The sequence below is a fragment of the Ambystoma mexicanum genome, chromosome 14 (genome assembly GCF_040938575.1).
Source record: "Ambystoma mexicanum isolate Mex_15411 chromosome 14, UKY_AmexF1_1, whole genome shotgun sequence".
Taxonomy (NCBI): Eukaryota; Metazoa; Chordata; class Amphibia; order Caudata; family Ambystomatidae; genus Ambystoma; species Ambystoma mexicanum.
Window position 1 is genome coordinate 254,837,459 of NC_090940.1, and position 13,959 is coordinate 254,851,417.

Sequence of the window (13,959 nt, forward strand, 5' to 3'; positions counted from 1 at the left end):
ATCAGGACAGACTCCTGCAGAAGTAGGCTTGAGGGGGGCAGGGGAAGAGGGGGAGCAGGGCAGAAGAATCAAGCAAAACAGGCAACACCTGTGTTCAAGAAGGGAGGGGGCACAAGTGAACATCACAGGGGGAACAGAGGGAGTGGGGATGGCATGTGCGGGCAGAGGGAGTAAACACATGTTGGTGCATGCTTACCCCTGTCTGAGCAGGGGGTCGGGCCCTGGGTCCTCCTGGTCCGAACAGGCCCAAACAGGAATTGCCCTTTTCTTCGTCAGCCCTTGTCGTTGGATGCCCAGGCGAGAGATGCCCTTGACCAAAGAGCTAAGAGCAGTAAGGAAGAGGCAGGACTAAGAAGGTAGGTGGTGCTTAGGCCAGGTGACCTAGATCCACTTGCACCTGCTCCTCATCGGCAAAGGAAAAGTGGCTGGAGGGCTCCTTAAGTAGGGAAAAAGAGTGTCAACCAGGAAGGCACCAGGTGAGTGGGGTTAGGCCAGTTGACCTAGATCCACTTGCACCTGCTCCCCATCTGCCTGGTTATGCGTGTGTTATGCGTTCCCTGCACATGACAGGCTGACGATGCCCTTTATATTAGTTGTTTGGGAGATGAGCAACATCCTGGGAGCCTTGAGAGACCCACATGCCAGGGTCAGCAGTTGCATTTAATTAATAATTTGCATCCAACTAGTAAGTCCATAGATAGAAAGTGAGGATAGGGCTGTGAGAGTTTGTAGAAAGGGAGGACAGTTAGATCCTGTTCCCATCCTTTGGCCATGTCAGGTTACCACTGTCGTTTGGTCAGTAGCCAAGTGAAAGGAAGTTACTTGAGGTCATCTTAATGATCATTGGTTGCTTTTTCCACTAGGGAACAATAGGAAATGAGGTGACCATCAAAGAGGAACAACCTTGCTGTTTTCCTCATCACAAGGGACGGTGATGAGGGTCAGGAGAGAGCAGCATATGATTGATTAAGAGGGGAATGCTTTCCTGTCTCAAAGCAGAGCGCCTAGCAGTTGCCCCCTCACTAGGATGCTAGGAGCCACCGTACAATCTCCATGCCACAGTAGACCCATCTAAAGACTATTGTTTCTGCTACCAAGCAGGTCCTCCAGCAAGACAGTGTTTAGTCCTATATAGATATTGTTTTTTTTTCAGTGACATAGACTCAAAAGTTGGGTGTTTACATAACACTGATTCTGTTGGGAATACATTTTGAAATTTCTTTAAGCTTTAGTACTTGTCATAGTAGTGGGTGATAGGTATGTTTGCAGTTGTAAAGGCTATTTGACAACCACCTTAGAGTCATCTATCTGCCCCTACGATGGACCACTGGTCCGAAATGCATAGGCTTTGTAGCTTTTTGGCACGGCCCACTTGAATACAACATTGTTTTGTCTCAACAAGAATCTCTAGTTAAATATTTTTTCAACCTAAGAATACTACAAGATCACCATCATCATTAAGGTACATTGCTCTGTCTCTTTAGCTAGACTAAGGGTGTGCAACCCACACCGCTGGCTTTCACTCGCCAAGGTCCACAGTTCTGCCAGTATTTCCACATTTTCCCATTGGAAAAGGGTTGGGCGTGCTGAAAATGTGTAATATGGGGCCACTTTGAAAATGATCTCCAGGGCCTCTGTTGGTTCCTAGTACCTCCTGGTCTCTTCAGAACAGATGAAGCACACTTACCTACAAGGCATACAACACATTGAGATCTTTACCTTTGGTATTTACCAGTCTTCCCCTACACCTATGTGATAGTAGGTGGATGTACAGTGTGCCACAGACTTGCTAAATAAGGGAATCTGTTAGGTGAACAACTGTGGTCCTTAATACATTATGTCAATGCGTAAGCACATTGTCATGGGGAAAACACCCACCCCTTAACTTCAGTAAGATACAAGTCAAAAGCTCATAGTGAAAAGCCTGTTCTACTTAAGGGATAACTTTAAACGTGACTTTGCAAAGCAAACGTAGACATCTGTCATAGGTGTTTGTTGCATGCTTTACTGCAGCCGCTTCAATACCAAAAAGCACAATGAAGTAGCAGCTCACATATATTTTCAAAGTACTCGTGCAAGAGGAAGATTATACTGATCTCATGTTGCTGTTTGAGTATTTTTCCGCCACTTGCTACACTTTTAATAATTCTACTTCTCACTTTCTATGCTGACCACATGTAAATAACTACTGAGAATTATCTTTGGTCATAAGCGGTAGAAGAAGGCTTGAAGTGAATTTTAGAAATCTACCTGCTGTACCCGCAGAATGGCATCCATGCTGACATTTGCCTCCTCACAAAAGCCCCCTGAATGGGACTTTGACACGGCAGAAACATCATTGAAAATGTCAACTTTTTTAATGGAAATTCAGAAAGTCGTCAGCAGACATTTAGAAACCATGTGATTGTCTAACTGTACAACTGATCTGAAAAGCTTAACACAGCAGAGCTTCACCGGCTATCCTGCAGAATGAATATCCCTCCCTCCGGGTGCTGCCAATGAGAGGATTAAGGTGAAGCAGAAACACAAACTTTCTGGATGCACAATTAAAAAATAGGGCAAGATTTCACTTAGTAACTATCATTGACTCAAACACATTCAGCCGAATTCTTAAAGATTTTTAAAAAAGCGAATGAGGAGATGGTACCTCGCATTTGCACCTGATTCCAGCTTAACAAAGCATAAAACTGGTCTGAAATCCACAAAATTCCTATTGAAGGTACAACGAGGAAGGAACCTTCATGCTCTTTATTACAGACACCTGGTGTCTGACAACTACCAGGCAGTAGCCCATAAATCCATCCCTTCCAACTTCAAATTCATACAAGTCAACCAGACCGGCAAAAGAGCAGGCTGTATCAGCATGGCAAACAAGGAACACCACAAAATCTCAACATCGCATGGATTTCCCACCAAACTGTGAAGGGCTCTTGATCCACCTCACCTCCACGTCACACTTGATCACCAAACAAACCTCTCTGTCCTACTTTACAGACTACCAACATATAACAGGACCTTCGCAGAAAACGTTTCAGATGTAATTGCTTACCTGGTGATACAACACAAACATCTAACAGTCGCCTGAGACTTCGAAATTTGGTTTGAGAAGAAAACAATGTATGCACCCAATATCTTGAGCGTCTACATGCCCAGCTCTCAGCTCTCACTTCAAACAAATGGCCAAAGGAGTGGTACATAGTGCATACCTTTCACAATACATTTTGTGAAGAAAACCCAACAACCAGTCTCCTCCCATTGAGGTGCTATGGAGCGATCATCTAATGATTCCTCTTACTATCAATACAGCCATACGTCAGCTCCCGACTCACAAAGGACAAACATCCACTGCCACGAGAAGTTGGAAGAACTTGAAAATCATATGGAAGAGAGCAAAACCAACCCCAACTAACCAGAACTTTAACATTAGAAAACTGGATAACACCAACGCACTAGCCCTTCTAACACCACTAAAGCGCATCACCCTGTAAGAAAAAAGACTTCACCAAGACGGTTCGCACACTACCTATGAATACTGAAAATAAGATAACAAATACTCAAGAAATAGGGAGTAAACACTGCGACCCACAAGCCTAGGTTGCCTACCAAAGACATATCAACCACTACAAAGCAGAAATCTTTGAAACAAGAAAGAACTTTACCAAATCATTAATGAGACGAGAACCCCTGCTTCATGCAGCAAAGTACCTTCACCTACCCAAAATCTACATGTTGATATCAAGCCAGTTCTGAAACAAAATTACAAACATACTGCAAGCCATCAAAGCTGCAATAAGGAACAAAATTGGAAGCAACATTAAAACCTTGGTCAATGACTTACAGCCTACACTGCATCAATGAATAGATGTAAACTGATATCCGAACTAGACTTAAGAAAATTGGTGAAACTTAGCAACAAAGCCTCTCCGATTGACCCATGTCCCCTGAACATCTTCAAAGAGATCCTTAACATGGAAAGCTTTCCACTTTCACAAATGGATGAACTGCTCTCACAAAACAGGAATTGTGCCAAAAGCTTTTAAGATTTCCTACATCAAACCATTTGTAAAAAACAAATGGAGACCCAGAAGACCCCTTCAAACTTCATCCTTTCTCACACATACCTTACCCAGGCACTATCCTAGTGCGCTACATATACAGATAAATCTTGGAGCATGTATTATTTAATAGCTTATAAGATCACTAGCAAGTTGGTTTCAGACCTATGAGATGCATTGAATCAGTTTTGGTTTCCATTTGGGACGACCTCAGTATGAAGTTGTATGACATCACCTCAGCATTAATACTCCAACATATGAGCGGTCTTGGACACTGTAAACCATAGTCTACTAATTACAAGGCTTGAAGAAACTAGACTTCATAACAAACTCTACATTGGATGAGATCAGAGAACAGAAACTACCTTCTTGCACTCCTGTTACCTGTGGAGTACTCCAAGGATACATTCTCTCAATGTTCCTTTTCAACATCTATATGACTCCTTCGTCGAAGACCATAAAATGTTATGGACTCACCAGTTATAACTGTGCAGATGACACGCAAATCAATTACAAAATGACCAACGACAGAAACTTCAGTACCAACCTCAGCAATTGCCTTAGGTGAATAAGCGAATGGATAACGGCTACCCACCCAGGAAAAAACTCCACACAGACAAAACAGAAATGATCATAGTCTCATTGCATGCAGCATCGGTAACACATCTAGCATGAACTTTGGAAATTAGTAACTGCCCCAATCCATCTCAAATGTTCAAGAACCTGGGCATACTAATGGACAACAGACTCAAGCTGGAACCCAGAGTGATGCAATAATCGAAAAGTGATTCTACCATCTGTGTTCCAACACATTATGCCCTGCCTTTCCTTCGACTATGCAAACCACATTTACCTAAGTATGCTGGACTAACTCACGAAAAAAAGCTTCAACAGATCCAAAACACAGCAGCTCGACTACTACTCAGATGCAACAGAAGAGAACACATGGAGCTGAGGCGAGGTGAGAATCTTGCAGCCTGAGCTGTCTGTTTAGGCTGTTGACGTCCGTTTACCATTGTGCTGGCTATTGAAGGAGGATTGGAGGAGCATAAAAACTGAAACCAACGCAGAGCGTTTAGTCGAGTCGAAACAATGTGAGACAGTCTTGATGACTTGGAGGCTGGTGGCGATGGAGGAAAGCGATCGAGACAAGGGGCGCTCGCAGCAGCTGTCTGACTCACCCACTAGCAGTACAAAGGCTGATGAGGGGCAGGAACAAACGAGAGGTGAGGTACAAGATGTGATAATAAATGGGAAATTAGATGGGTTGACTCCCGCGGTACCTTTCCCATTTGCTGCCTCCAGTCTAGACGACATGTGCTCCCTACAGCTGCCACCCCATTGGAAGTTATGGCTATTACCACCGGGTACTACAAGGACAGTAAACTCGGGGAACCTGGGAAAGTAGGAGGACGAGAAACACCTTTGACGGGAACGATAAAACGACACTGCTGGATAACGAATCCGAGGAGCAAATTGAAACAGATAAAAAGGTGGGAGACTTGGGTAAAAGCAAACAGAAATCATTGTCAGCAACAATAGGTAATGAAGGGCAGAACCTTGTACAACATTTAAAAGCACAGTTAGATCTTCCAGTAAATATGAAACAAAAACTGTTATGGAAACCATTTACATTGGGATCAGGGGAAACCTTTAAGAAACATGGGTTTTCGTATCAGAAAAATTACCCCATAATTGAGATGTAAATCCCCCGATAAAGAGAATATTTGGCAAGCTAATAGCCAGGAAGTGCAAGATGAAGTGCTCTTGGCATCAGTAAAAGACATTGAGGGCCGTTCAGAAAGGGAGGAGGGCCCCCCAGGTCTCCCAGGAAATTCAAAAAAGGTGGGGGAAGTGGAACTAGAGCAACGGCGGAACACCCGGATTAATAGATCTAACGAGCAGGGGGGCCCAGAGAAGGAACAAGGTAGCGCAAAGCTGAAATCGGCAAGGAAAGAGCAATGGAGAAAGCCCATTGACGCATCGATAAATAGCCTCCATATTCCCAAAACGCCTATTATAGAAGAAATGGGGGAAGAGATTGTGCCCGAGGGGCAGCATACAGTGAACATCAGGAAAAAAATGACCACAAATGGCGGAGAATATATGGGAAAGGGAGAACCTGCAATGCAGGAAATGCCCACAAAAAAACACCAGTGAAGTAGAAACTGGTGAAAGAAGAGAAAAAGGTCATGAGCAGGATAGTGGAGAATGAGAAAGCGAGCCCAGGTGGTTTAGGGGAATAGACACAAATACCCTGGAAGCATTAAGTGTTCCTATGACGCCATTTGTAAACTCTATGAAAGTATCCATGAATAGCTTCTGGACCACACAACATTATTGGCAATCATGCACTCTAAGATTCTCTTGGTAAAAGGTTTTATAACTGCACTCCAAGGCAATATGGATAGTACATCTGTGCAGATTACAAACATTCTGAAGAGCATTCTGGAGCCAATAATACATGATAAAGAGGGAGAAGAGTAAGACCCTGTTGCCTACTACACATATAGGTTCAAACAAAGGGAAGGATGCGTTTGAATTGATTTCAGATAATGAATGTATGAATGATAGAACACTGGACGAGCAACCGCTTAAGGAGTGGTGGAAGAGAAATTCAAGTAAGATCAAGAGCTAGTTGAGATTATGAAGCAGTCAGAACCACAAAAGGAGTATAATACATTTTCTAAATCCAAACAGGAATAAAAAAAAAGGAGGCCAAGCAAGACAATATCCTTCATTGCTGCAGAGGAAGCAGAAGGGAGATGAGGAAAAAAAAACACATAGGGAAAAATCAACAACAAAAAAATCTAAGAATCAAAAAGCATCAAATAGACCAAGATACAATGAAGGACGACATTTCATATGGAATGTAGTAGTACTGGAGAAGAAAACAGAGCTCCACAGTCAGAATATCGTTCCCATAAAAGCTACAAAGATTAAGCAACCGGCAGAGACAGAGGAAATAAAAATAGATCATTATCAACAGACATCTTAGAACTCATCGAATGAAGGTCTATTGAATGTATCAACATATACGGTGACTGAGGCAGAGACATCAATAGAGGTGAAACTGACATCAAGCCCAGAAAAGAATTGTCTACTGTGCAGGCAATGGATGCTCTCGCAAAGGAGGGACGTGGGAGTGTACTCAATCTCTTCTGATATAATAGAAGGGAAAATTGAGGTTAAAACTAGACACATGGGAAAGGTGGATATACACCAAGTTGAAGATCAAAGAATGGTTTTCCTTGAAGATTCAGTAGTGGGAGATGACTCTAGCATGGGGCCTGGTGACCCCCCCAAAGAAATACCACCAAAACCCTTCCTTGGAAGAGAAATGGAGCGTACACAGAACAAAAGAAGATAAGGTAGGGAATTTATGGAGAGACCCCACATATGATCAATACCTTGACAATAGGCAAAGGGGGCAGAAAACATCTACGGCATATCGTTAAAGGGAAAGAGAAGATGGGCTAATAGCGAAAGAAATTTTTACGAGAGAAGACAAGTAGCCAGTGATACTCAAAAGTATCAGAAAAAAAGAGAGTGACAATTCATGAGGGATGAAAGTGCTGTGGCACTAAAACAAAGAAAAGAAAGATTGAGGAGACCTAAAAACAAACATCAAAGGGGAATCACAACTAAAACAAGTGGGAGGTAGAACGAGAAGATTGGGGGGAGGAAAAAACCCAAATCTACTCCAACTTGAAAGATCCTCCATATTAAAGACAGATTAATTCTAAACAGAACCAATTTCTTAAGACTGTTGCACCAAATTCCTAGCATAAGGCATATTGAAATGATTGACATACAAATGATTGAATTTGTGAACGTAAAAAGGTTGGATAACATGATAATTCACATATGATCAAACATGGTAGAACATCAATTGCTACAAGAGGCAAGAGCCTTATTGTCATTAGGTTTTGCTCTGATATCAATATCAGAAACAGGAGCCAATAGATGAATGGATGTAAATACAACCGAAGTACGTCTAGAGACTAGAGTAGAATTAGGACTATTAGAAGAAAGAATGAGTGACTGTTGGCAGTACAATGATTACAAGAGAGAAACGGATATCAGGTATCAGACGAGTAAGGGAGAGAAAACACCGGAGAGATGGAGGGATTGTCGGGAAAGAAGTCAAGGAAGAAGGAGAGAGACATAATTGAGCCAAGCAATCAAACATCAGGAAGGCTCCTTGGGAAGCTGGAATACAAGAGGCTTTGGCATTTGTTTGGAAAATCAAAACTTGAACGGGTGAAATTTGACATAATGGGCCTGATTCCCGGAAGTGGTTTATAATGGCGCAATCCCATAGGAAAACATTCTGTGAATCAGGCCAAATATGTCTTCAAGAGACTCTGCTATCACAAACCCCAATACTAGACGGATACACAATTTACTTAAACAAGGCAATAAGAGGTAATAAAGGAAAAGCAATGTCGGGTCTGTTGACTATCAAAAACAAGAATCAGAGTCTACCTCCTTCTCCTGCATTCAAATACTCGAGGCCCACGCTAGCTGAAAACTGTGGACTATAATTTTAACAGGTGAACAAACAATAGATCATCCCAAACTCTTGTTGCTTTTTATGCATATATCAAAATGTACTTATTTATTAATTTACCTAACACCCCTTCTATGGAGAGTGTGATTTGCTAAAAGCATGTGTTATATCATAAACTTCATATTCACATACATAAATTAATCACATTCAAAAACTGGCCTCTCTCTTGGACCACAGGTTCAATTGTTAACCAAAAATGATGTTTACAGATATTCGATTTCCGAACATCTACATACAGAGTTTAAAAGGCAAGGAAAAACAATACTCTTCTCTATTGAATCTTACAATCGCAGGCAGCGTGTTCAAGTGATTATGTATCTACTCGTGGGCCACTAAGCCTTTCACTGTCTTACGACTCAATCTTTTTCATGCTTATTCAATCTATGTGGGATATATATTGTCCGTTATCCCAATCTTGTTTTACCAAAGGATTTGTTGATTGCCATAAAAAATACAAGTGGTATAACAGTCATAGGTACCTGTAACCCAAATCCATGCATCCAAATTTTAACTCTGAAAATGAAGGGTGCTAATTGTAATTCAGGTGTGGTCTTTCGTGGTTAATTTGTTTTGGACCCATAAGGCTAAGGGGATAGAGGATTTTCAATACAGTCTTGTGGTCGATAGACGAGTCTATGGAAAGAACAAATGTGTCAGTTATACTGTGTGGAGATATAAATGTACATTGTTTCGACCATCTTAATGAGTTATTATCTGAAGATTGGTTCACATTATCCAGTACTGAGAAAAGAGGATTAAAGTGGTGTAATGAATTAGGATCTAGAAATATTCACATGATGAAAGGCCAAGTAATGGGGAACAAACCGGCAAAATCCACCAGGAAGAGGAATAAGGAAAAACAGATAATAGATTATATTTTTATTTCTGAAAATAGATTAGCAGATGTTAGAATGCTTTAAGTTATTGAAACAAGTCGGAGCGATCATAACATCTTAAAGCTATCATTTAACAACTGGTTTGTTAGACATACATATATTTATCCGGTAGAGGTCCAGATGGTGCAGAGAATTCAAGTGGTTGACTGAGGAACTTCTAACGGAAAAGAATAGTGGGAAGGAACAACAAGCCAAGATAAGGGGGGATATACTGCTCTATTAACACAATTTACTGTCAAAAGGAGATCAGGCTTAAAAAATACCTTTACACATGTGTATGTGTATGATGTGGATCTGGCAAGAGAAAAAAGAGTTAAAGGCAAGTCTAAACAAACTGAGGAAGTTATGTGATAATGAGGCAGTAAAAAAGTTAAAAATAAAGAAGAGGAAAACAGCAGTATAAAAACTGGATGAAAGATAGAAAGCATTGGGTTCTACAGCAGGATGCGGAAAAGATGCTTTCTAACATTGCATCCAAAAACACAAGGGAGATTTGGAATGTGATAAATGCAATGACTACGCCACAGGCGGCCTTATTAGTGAACATAACAGCTGCACGATGGATAGAATATTTCACAGATCTATATGATGGCCCAAAGGGGGTAGTAATAAAAAGAGATGAAAGAAACAGTGTAGAATGGTTGAAAGATCTGGAAATAGAGGATATTGTGACCTTAATAAAAAACCAAGTAACTCTAGATTACCAGGCCCTGATGGGATGACTAACATAATGTTAAAAGAGAATGAAGAAGGGTGGGCTTCTTTTTTGGTGGAATTATTTAAAATGGTAAGAAGAAAGAAAAAAGTCCCTAAATCTTGAAAAGCAGCGATTGTATTTCCGATTTTTAAAAAATCAATAGCAGCGAACCTAAAAACTATAGGCCAATAGAGTTACTGGATGTAGCAGGTAAGATGTTTGCTAACTTATTGCTAAAAGAAGTGGACAATTGACTTGCAAAACTTTGATCCCTTACAAGCAGGGTTTGTGAAGATGGGTACATCGCTAAAGTTATTTTTGATCAATATATTAAAAGCCAAAGGAACTAAAACAAAGAAAAAAACATATTCAGCGTTCATAGATTTGGCCCAGGTGTATGATACGATTGACACAAATGAGCTTTGGGTAAAGCTAAAAGCTTGGGGGTGTCCAAATGAAATCCTGCACCCAATTATTGACCTATATTTGGATACATCCTTAAAAGGTAAAATTGGATGAAAAAGGGACATTATCAGAAAGGGTTTGAAACAAGGGTGTACATTAGCACCAAAGCTGTTCAACCTACTTACCTCAGATCTTCAGAAACATATGCAGGCGGTAAGGAGCATCCCACCCACAATTGATGGTCATTTGGTGAGCAGATTACTATATGCCGACGATCTGGTGTTGATCGATCAGCACCCAATAAGCCTGCAAAGGCAATCCGATGCACTACAAAGCTATACTGAAACAAATGGGTTAAAGATTAATGTAGCAAAATTAAGAATCCTGATTTTCCAACTGCCTGGGACAGGGAGAGGCACTAAATTATCATGGTATCTTGAAAAATATTTTTGGAGGTGAATACAGCTAGATAATAGCATTAGAGATGCCCCAAGTGAAACAGTGCTGCCGAACAAAGCGACTAATTTGGAGGCACAAGAGTGTAAGATACTAAGAACATTTTGAGCTTTCTCCTTGGAACCAGTGGTGGAGTTTTATAGGATGAAAGTTTTATATACTGACCTATGGGTCGGAAGCATGTTTTACCCTGTCAGGAACAGTACGGTCAGTATTGGAAGGAGTGTTTTGGAAGAAAGTGCTCGGATCGCCCAAATCAATACCAATGTCGGTGATACTAACGGAGCTAGAGCGGGCTTCCTTATATGCAATGGTCACGTGGAAGAGCTTGGCATTATATAGGAAATGCATACAAGAGAAACCAGTGAGGGGATTTGGTATGATTAAGGGAGCACTGGAAAGAAAATTGGAACTAGTTCTCATAGAATGGAAACACATTTGTGATGAGATATTAAAAGACCTAAATGTCACTGATTACATTTTAATAAACAATCCAACAGCGGTAAAATATAATCTTTAGAAGAAATACTGGACTGCAACACAGCAACAAAAACAATCCTCTAGACTGTACAGCCAGTCTATAGCAGAGAGTAGAAAACTAGGCACTAGACCTGGGTACCTTGTTAAATTCCTGAGTGCAGAATTTACAACTCAGTACATGCGCTTTAGAGTCAACCTGTTCAAGACAAAAGGAGGTACTGGCTGCTAGAAGGAAGGAAAAAGCTAAGGATGTCAAATGTAGATTAGGTAAAGAAGATTGGTCAGTGGAATCTTTGAAACATCTGGTTCTGTATTGTATGGCCTTGACTAATTTAAGAACAAATATTCTGGGGAAACATTGAAGAACGATGCACATGATGTGTAGAAAGATGGTGGTGGGCCTTCATGCAGGGGGAAAGACTGGCATGGATATTATCTCTGATACGATTTTTAAAGGACATTTTTAACATTGAGGTGTTCACCTAAATTAAAACATTATGAGAGATATGAGAGAAAGTAAGACTAAGGGCCTCATTACACGTAGTGCGGTAAGGGTTTACTGGTACCGGTAGGGGCACTGATACTGGTAAACCCTTACCGCCTTACTACGAGGTCCCTTTGCGGGTTGGTACTTTAACGCCTGCTGTTTAGCAGGCGTTAAAAACCAACCCGCAAAGGGACCAGGGTGCTAATTACGGTACCGCAATTTGCAGCACCGTAAACAGCGCCTTCCCCATTCCCATATAGCCCTATGGGGCAAAAATGGGAATGGGGAAGGGCAATGGGGGAAGGGGGAATTACCGCCCCGCCAACCTTGGAATAGGGCGGTAATTCCCCTTTCCTCCAAGGCGGTGCCGGTATTTTACCGGCATGGACCAAGGTGCTAACAGCACCTTGGCCCACCGCCTACCGTGTAATGAGGCCCTAAATATGTGAGATAATTGAATTGGTAATTTGCAGCAGAGTTACAAATGTTTTAATGTCTAGAAGGATAAGAATAAAAAGATAGAATTAAAGTCCAGGAGAAATTGGGATGGTAAGGAAAATGGGATTGTATAAAAGCTAAAAAGTTTTTATTGCCTTAAACCAAATGCTAAAAAAATTAAAAGAATTAAAAAAAGAGAACACATGCCACTGGTTATCAGAACACTCTACTGACTACCAATGTGAAAATTGACCCTTAAGAAAGCCCTCTGCATAACCCACAGAGCGCTTGAAGGTCAAGAAGCAGAATTAATCTAAATCAAATTCTCACACTACCAACCAACCAGAGACCTAAGATCAAGAAACGATTGACTATTGCAAACCAGAATACTTTGCAGAAAAAGACATGGAGCAACCTCATTTTCCACTTCCAATATGGTGGTCAAACTCTGGAACATTTAATCAAGGTAAATCCACACCTTACAGGATCACCTGAAATTCAGAAAAAGTCTAAAAACCTGGATTTTCCATGATAAACAGAAAAAAAGTGTGATATGCAACCATCGAGCAGCAGAAACAACACACTTTAATAGTTTGACTTTCATACGCAGATACAGCATAAGGGAACACCATACCAGCTACTGACTGTCCCCCTATAACCAACACTAAACACTCTGGAATGTATAACGACTAGAGAATATCAGATCATGGCATTGCCAAAACCATAAGAGAATGCATACCCTGTCTCTCAGAATATCTCAACCTCAACACAGGACATCTTCACTTATCAAATTCTAAAGCCAACCACCTCTCACCATTATGCAACCAACAGCAAGACCAATAATTTGAAAGCACTACGGAAACCCCAAGACCATTTCCTACCTTTTGACTACCCCTCAATTTCTCTCCACCTTACTCACCACACACAAATCAGCCACTCACATACTGCTTTTAGAAGAAAGAAAGCACCCCAAACTTTGAACACCTATAAGTGATTTCAATCCGGCACTTCACCTAAGTCAATGCCTAGCGTGGGATGCACAACTGAAACCCTTAATTATTTATTTGTGTCTATAGGTTCTTTTATTCTGAACGATGTAACACTTGTATCACGCCCCTCTCTTTGAACCCCCCCCCCCCCGGTCACACTGAAACAGGAATCAGGCTGGTTTGCAAAGTTAAAATATTTATTTATGATTTGCTCAAGATATATCACACCATTTTTAATGGTTATACAATAAGCACCAATGGGGTGATGTCCCACTAAACAATTTCTTTAATCACAAGGAGCAATGATGGGAAAAATAATGCAGCACAGAAATAATACTTTTGTGTGTGTTCAATCAAATGACAATGTGATTACTATTTCCCTGTGCACACCCCTCAATCCCCCCAATATGCAATATGAAGAAATAGAAGGAGAGAGAACAGGTTTCAGGAATGCAGAAATCAATACAATATATCAATCCCAAT